Raw genomic sequence first — 8,285 nt, forward strand, 5'->3', positions numbered from 1 at the left:
TTCACACCGATCAGAGAGAGAGAGAGAAGAAAGAGAAGAAGAGAGATTATAGATTAAAGAGAAAAAAAATAAAAGATATCTTTCAAAAATTGAAAGAGTGCTCCTTTGTACACAAACTGAAATTTTCTCGTATATACACTCCCTTTCTACCCAAAGACACTGCCAACCAAAAAAAAAACTCTACAATGTGGGTGCTTTAAATGTATACATGTCCTATTGTCTTCAAAAAAGCTAAATTCACTACCTACATGGTACATGGTGCAAGGAAACACTAAAGAGTAGAAAAGGCTACAAAAAAGTAAAAAACACAAAGGTATCAATGCACACTCGACCAACTTTTTATATAAACATGAAAAATCTTTTGATTTTCCATTTTCATGGGATTTTTCATTTCCTAAACTCACCCTTCAGTTATACAATTGAGATGTTTTTAAAAAGCTAAATTCACTAGCTACACGGTGCAAGGAAACTCTAAAGAGTAGAAAAGGCTACAAAGGGAAAACCATAAAGGCATGAATGCACACTCGACCACCTCTTTACATAAACATGAAATTTTTTTTGATTTTCCATTTCCATGGGACTTTCATTTCCTTAACTCACCCTTCACTTATACATTTGAGATGTTTTTAAAAAGCTAAATTCACTACCTACATGGTGCAAGGAAACTCTAAAAAGTAGAAAAGGCTACAAAATTTGGAAAACACAAAGGTATCAATGCACACTATACCACCTCTTTATATAAACATGAAAAGTCTTTTGATTTTTCATTTTCATGGGATTTTTTATTTTTTAAACTCACCTTTCACTTATACATTTGAGATGTTTTTAAAGGATTTTTATGTTTCTCAGATTGGGGGACACTACGTCAGCTGGTGTCCCCTACTATTGGCTCGTACGCCTTTTTATTCAATAGTTCCAAGATTCCTCCAAATCTAGATTTGGAACTCGATGAATCCTTGACGGTCACCCTCTACAAAAGGATCATTGATTCGAACGCGCGCGTGTAGAAGACATCCACCTTATGGCACTTGATGTAAACCACGCGCCCATTCGCTCGCTGTGTTAAGAAAGTTGCAAATAAAATTGAAAAAAAACAAATCGTCTCCCCTCCGCCGCCTCCCATTTTAGCAAACTCCCCCTTCTCTCCATGGCTTTCACCTTCGCCTTCAACTCATTGCCGCCTTCTCCCGCTGTCACCTTATCGCCCGTTAGTTGTCTACAAGCCCGCGTTGTCTATAGCGCCCCTTTCCGTTCCTTCGCATTCGCCAAAGAATCTTCCCCGATTCTTAGAAAGGCTGGATGAAAAATGTGCAAGTTTTCCTATTGAAGCCTACATATATACACACACACACATATACATACATTTATTGGTGGTATTGGAGGCAATTATTCTTATAACAACGTCGATTTTAACGACAAAGGTGTGATCTTTTATCTCAAGCCATAAATAGAAATTTTCTTTTACAAGAACCCTCCCATTTTATTTTTGTCTTCTTCTCTTCTATCTGAGAACCAGACTTTGGCGTTTGGTGTCCGAGAGAGAGAGAGAGAGAGAGAGAGAGAGAGAGAGAGAGAGAGGATTTTCTGTTACTATGCCTTCCATTTGAGAGTTCAAGTTACATCTTCGTATGAATTGATTCTCCTCCCTCTTCATCTCTCCTTTAACACTGCCATTCGGATGTCTTATTTATATTTATATATATTTGTGTTCGCTATGTGTGTGTGTGTGTGTGTGTGTGTGTGTGTGTGTGTGAGTGAGTGAGAGAGAGAGAGAGAGAGAGAGAGAGAGAGATTGAGAGAGATTTAGGTGGCATTACATCAAATTATTTATTTTTTATGTTTTCGGAAGAAGAGTTTTTAAAAAAACAAAAAGGAAAAATGGAGAGAGAGAGAGAGAGAGAGAGAGAGAGAGAGAGAGAGAGAGAGTCATACAATTTCTTGGGTTGTGATTCCTGCATGTTTGTGACTAACTGCCACTATGACATACTTCAAGCATTTGAAACCCTTTGTTGCTGGAGTGTACTAGCTTATAGCCCATTAGGGCCTCAATGGAGTCTCCGAAATGTTTATATCTCAATCAAACTTGAGATATAGGTATGAAAGTAAATATTTCTTTTTTCCCGAGAATGTGCTATTAAAAAGGTGATGCATTCAACCACATAGAAAGGAAGGTAGCTTTAGCTACTTAGAAGGTACCTTCAGGACGTCATAGGTGTCCCACATTCTCCTGAATCTTTGTTCTTCCCCTACATTTGAAACTTTTGTCAACTTTCCCTCCCTCTTTTAAGGGGCATGTAAATCTAAACACTCTTTAAAATGCCCCTCACTACTGCATGGAAAAGTGCTTCCTTTTCTCTCTCTTCATGACATAGCTAGAAGATTTGCACTGTCTGTATCTCCATATCCATTCTCACACTCTTATTACTCACTCGCCACCATGACCATTCTTAGCCTCCATCTTCTAACCTCATCAAACCAAAGCACCATTGCATTTTCCCTCTCTGAAAGAACAAGTCTCCAACTCCATAACATCCCTCCTCTTCTCCTTCTCCACTTGCACAATGTGAGTGCGCAAGTGCGGTGCGAGTGCGGAGAGAGAGAGAGAGAGAGAGAGAGAGAGAGAGAGAGAGAGAGAGAGAGAGAGAGAGAGAGAGAGCACAAGATGTGGGTGGAGAAACTCAACAGTGTGGGAGAGCCCCTTGTTCTTCTATTTAGTAAAGAATAAGGTGTGTACAAGTAATGGGCGGTTGGATGCCTCTGGCATGTCCAACCAGGGTAAGAGGCACACCGCCTTTACCCCAACAATCTCCCACTTAAAGGAAAATGTGTCGATAAGTGGTACTACTATAGAACCTAGTAGTACGCACAATAGGTATAGGGAGGAATCTCATCTCAACCTATGTCCACTGGCTCTCTCGAAGTCGATGCATGCCACCGTGTAGGCTCTAGCAGTGTGCAGAAGTGTATATTCCTGCTAGAATAAACATACATACTCTGCATGTATCATGTAATGACCTGCACCGCTCCATGATGCATCATGCTTGTGTCAGTCATCACACGATTGGCAACTCCAACTGCAAATGCGCCCAATGTAGTTTCTATGTCGGGTCTCGACACTAAGAGGTCGTACATGACAGTCCCAAAGGCTAATGATAAACGCGTAATCTCTGCCATATCCTACCCATGGCATCAACGCCATGTGCAGTGACCTCTTCCAATCTATCCGCAATAGGTATCTCAACCCTCAATGTATAACCACCAGAACTAGTCTCATATGGACACATCAATCATGACTTCGGGGTAGTTGTCACTCCCTCATCATCCATAGGGACTGTACCATCATATCAGCCTCTAGCATGAGCAAGTCAAAGAACTCCATATCGCTCATCTCCATGGTAGGATGCATCTCTGTCCTAAAAGGATCAATCCATCATGTCTCGCTAGAGCATGGCCAGTTTGCATCTACAGACACGTTGTGCATAACATGTCTACATTTATAGACATGTTGTGCACAACACTTTGGATCTCATCTGCGAAAGTACATGTCTACAAATTCATTGAGACTGCATTGTCTCGCACATGTGACTCACGGCTATACTCCTTGACCGGCAAAGCATCAAAATCTATCACCACCACCGGTGACTGCTCTAGTCATGCACTCACAGAGCTATCCTTCTCTATACGTCTATCCTCGGATCCTGCATGCACAACAAGCGAGGTGTCACGTTGGTCATCAGCAATATGTACTCGCTTAGACTACGAGCGGTTGCATGGCAAGGGACTTACATAAACCATGGCATCTCTGACACAAAGAACGTTGAGAAGAGTCAAACGAGCACCACGATAACCTTGCGCTATCACAAGAGAACCTCTCCTCATCAAGTAAGACTCATCAGTCAACTGAACATGACACCCATGATCTCTGAGCTGCGAGATGTAGATCAAATTCCTATGAGCATCAGGCACATTCTAAACATCATGGATCACAAGCATAGTCCCACTGGCAAAGTGAAAATGAATGTCACCCACACCATGAACATCATCCTATCTCAGAGCAAAAAATGTGCTAAACCACTCCTTGCAAGGAGTAACATGGCGTAAAGCACTATTGTCTAGCTTCCAATCGCGAGACAAAGTCCATGCATGTCTAGATGAACCTACAAAAGTAGGGGTGTCTACCACACTCGTACTCTCACCAACAACCAATGGAAAACTTCGATGCCTCCAACGCCTGAAACATCGTCTCCTCATGTTCCCTGGTCTGCCACAATGCCAACAAACCACATGTCTGTGCTGCTGAGATCTACCTAATACACCAACCTGTGTATCCAATAATGAACTATCACTGCAAGATACCATAACTGAGCACAAAATGAGTCTATAGAGTTCACACAAAGTGCAAATGCAATGTCCAGAAGAGCATAACCGCTCAACACAATGCAAAAGAAAACCAGCTGATCAAAACACTTGCCACCAAAACTATGGAAAACATCGCATAAAGCCCATAATCCTCTGCCAAAAACAAGAACCAATCATGCATAAATTGTGACCATACGCAATGAGAGCACAAGAGAAATGACCATTAGCATAGGCACAAGACAAAACTTGGCTAAAACAACTCTCTAGCACCTATCACAAAACGCATAAAACCTCACGAAAAATCGGCAAAGTCTCCTTTGTAATTGGAGCAAAATGTCACCAAAAAACAAGGAAATAAACAATGCGAAAACACTATGGCAAAATGCCAAAATGGCAAACAATCTAGGAATTCCTCGGCCAAAATTAATGAGCATAAGGCTCCCGTAATGTCAATACATGAGCTATACCTACTCCACAAGACACTGCAAACTTGTGAGCTAATCGCCCAGCTCACCCAGTGCGGTATTGAGGCATACACACACTAATCTCCCACTTGCAGAGAATACCTCACGAAAGCCCTGGATGCACCTTGCAATCACTACCTGGATCGCATCAAATCATTCGCATAAAACTGTTGGGAAAAATATTCCAGAGTTTTGAGAGTAAAATGGCTATCAAATCCAAATAACCAACAAGTTGCCAAGCTCAAGCACGAGCAATAAATGTGCATTAAATTGCACTGAAAAATACATGCATAAACCTCTGCACATTTGTATACCATGCATGCTCTTTGAAATCGGCTCAATTGCACAAGTTAACATGCATAACCTGTGATGAATCTGCTCTCAAATCCTAAGAGTCCACAAAAGTGCATACATTCACCAAATGTTCTCAACTTATGCACAAGAGAACAATCAAGCTTAATTCAAGCTACATGGGGGTAGCAAATCAGCTTCAAAAGCACTCTAAATTACCACAGTATGCATACATGGTATGCATATTAACTTGTAACTTCCAAACACCCTATATCCGGTCATCCCATATCTCTCAAACCGTCAAGAATTTGCAAAAATTTCCTTCTACAAAGATGTAGATTGTAAAAAGAAGTTATAGGTCAAAACATATATGTAAAAATATGCAGCTCTGTACCCTCGACCTATAGGCAGTCTGCCAAATGTACAACAAAATCAATGCTGGATTTGGAAAAACTTTCAATTGGAAAGTTGTAGACCACAACATTTCTAGTAGTTATGATAGCAACCAAGCTGAAAATCTACCTTTTACTCAGCCAAAAATTTTACTGCAAAATAGTGCTAAAATTCTTCACTCCAATCTCCGCCACAACATCACCCTGCTCTCCGCAAATTACCATGCACTCTGATACAAGTTGTAAGTGCGTGGAAGGGGTGTGCATACAGAGAGTGAGAAGAAGAAGAAGAGAGAGAGAGAGAGAGAGAGAGAGAGAGAGAGAGAGAGAGAGAGAGAGAGAGAGGGGGGGGGGGGGGGGGAGAACACAGGATGTGGGTGGAGCAACTCAACAGAATGTGTGTGAGAGAGCCTCTTATTCTTCCATCTAGTAAAGAAAAAGGTGTGTACAAGTAATCAGCGGTCAGATGCCTCTAGAATGTTCGACTGAGGTAAGAGGCACACCTCCTTTACCCCAACACAAAAGCACCATATTTGTCTTGTCTCCCTTGTATCCCCTTCCATTTGTAGATCAATTTATGCCCATTCTTACAAATGGTGTCATAAAATCTAATATCTAACTTTTCCAAATGATTTTCTCATATTAAACTCCTTCCATTTGTAGATCAATTTACACCCATTCTTACAAATGGTGTCATAAAATCTAATATCTAACTTTCCCAAATGATTTTCTCATATTAAACTGGCCATTTAAAATGGGAAGATAAAGGTAGCAAGAGTCATAATATTAATATGTGTCACTAGACTTATCTCAATAGGGGACCAAAAGGAGAGATATTATATCAAAGAGAAATGTGAACTCAATGAATCTTTAAATGGCCTTAGGGTAAGCTTCATAAAGCCTCCAAAGGGTAGTGCTAGAATCCATTGGGTCTAGGATTAATGGAAAACTCTATTGCCAACTCTAGGTATTTTAAACCATGCAGTATAAGGTTACTATGGACCTTCAAGTGGCCAAGTTGCACCCCCCACTTACATGGGGCGAGCCTCTCTTGTAGAGAGATGAGAGAGAAGACACACTGTAAGATAGAGGGGAGATAGACCTGCAAATAACCACCCAACCATCCTATATATAAGCCCCTGGCCCTCTAGCTCTTAGCTATATATAGACCCCTATACTACAAGTTTGTTCGGCACTTTTCCAGGGCCATACTATCCTAGTCCTACCCTTGGCATGACATTACTCCCCCCTTGGAGAACCGTTTTTGTCCTCGAAGACGAAAGTGGTAAGATCTTCTCAAGAACACTAATGTTTTCCACAGTGGCACCTATGAGAAACCCGAGAACTGCCATAAAGGATTCTCCACCCTAATTCTTATAATATAGGCCCTTGGCCATCCATACTTAGAATCCGATGTCCACATCTAGTAGCCGTGGCCTGGGTGGGTTTGTGACTCCCCTTGGGTTTGCCTTTGGCATTACATTACCCCCCCCCCCCCCCCCCCCCCCCCCCCCCCCCCCCCTTGGAGAAGCGTTTTCCTTCTCAAAAACAAAAGTGGTGTATCTTCATAAGAATACTAATGTTTTTAAGAGTGGCATCCTTCATGGATCCAACTGTTCATTTGATTGGGATATGGTTAGGAGGTTCAATGAAATCGAGAATAAAATCTTGATTTTTTCACATTGTTGTCCAAAGTTGGTGCAACCAAAGTTGGTATGAGCTAGGAAATGGTCCATGCTAGGCAGAGGTGGCAGGCAAGTGCAGTGCAGAAGGCTAGGGCAGGTGCCAAGGACCTAGGCAGCCAAGAGGTAGCGAAAAAGTGTGCTCAATGCGGCTTTTTAGGCCAAGGAGGCTTAAAGAGGGGTCAGTTGGGGTAGCAGATGAAGATGTTCGAAATGCCCTATCAGTGTCCTAAAATGTAGTGTTTAGTGTGCTCTAGAAGCCGGTCTAGACGGCTCGTCAAACGGAGCCCCGGTGTGCAAGAAACTAAAGTTTGAAGAAAGAGTGTGTAGCAGATCCCTGACGGGCAAGGCAGCTGGGAAATTAGGTGCCAAGGGGTAGTCCCAGGTAAAATAAAGAGGGAGAGAAAACCCGAGGAAGGCCGCCATGTGTATAAGGTGAAGACAAGGACAAGTGGACCAAGCAAAGAGCAAAAGGGCCAGTCAAGCAGAGGTAAAACCAAGGCAAAAGCAAAGGTAAGGCCGCACCAAATGAAGAGAGAGAAATAGAGAAAGAGGGCTGATGGAAGCCGGGTAGAGATGGTCAAGAGGCAAAAAAGGGGTGCAGGGAAAGATAGCCCACCCAAAGGGGTAAAAATGAAAGAGGGAAAAGTAAATTTTTTTACAAAAAGCCTAGGGGCAATAGCGACGTCGCTATTGCACCCCCCCCCAAGTGGAAAAGAGAGAGAGGAAAAGAGAAGATAGAGCAAGGTGATGCCCCCTTCCCAAAAGATACTAAATTAGGGTACTAGATGGACCAATAAGGGGGGAAATTTCCCAAATTGAAGATCACCCCCATAAAAGTCAGAAATTAATCAAATTAGGGGCTTTTTTCCTGGCTTTTTGTGTCGTTTGAAGCAGCAAAGTGGAGCTCTCTGACAGAGGAGTGTGCCTGTCAAAGCCCTTTGTATTTTCTTGTGAAAATGGCCATGATGATGGCACTGCAAACCTATGTACATGTTTAGTGAAGTGTAATCGAGCCACTGTTGCCGAGCTTTGTTGTCGTCTCCCCTTCCCCCCTTCTCTTTCTCCTGCTCTCGTGCTTTCCCTCGGTGCCGGCT

This window comes from Adiantum capillus-veneris, chromosome 16 (assembly GCF_014529385.1).
Source record: "Adiantum capillus-veneris isolate H3 chromosome 16, ASM1452938v2, whole genome shotgun sequence".
Lineage (NCBI taxonomy): Eukaryota > Viridiplantae > Streptophyta > Polypodiopsida > Polypodiales > Pteridaceae > Adiantum > Adiantum capillus-veneris.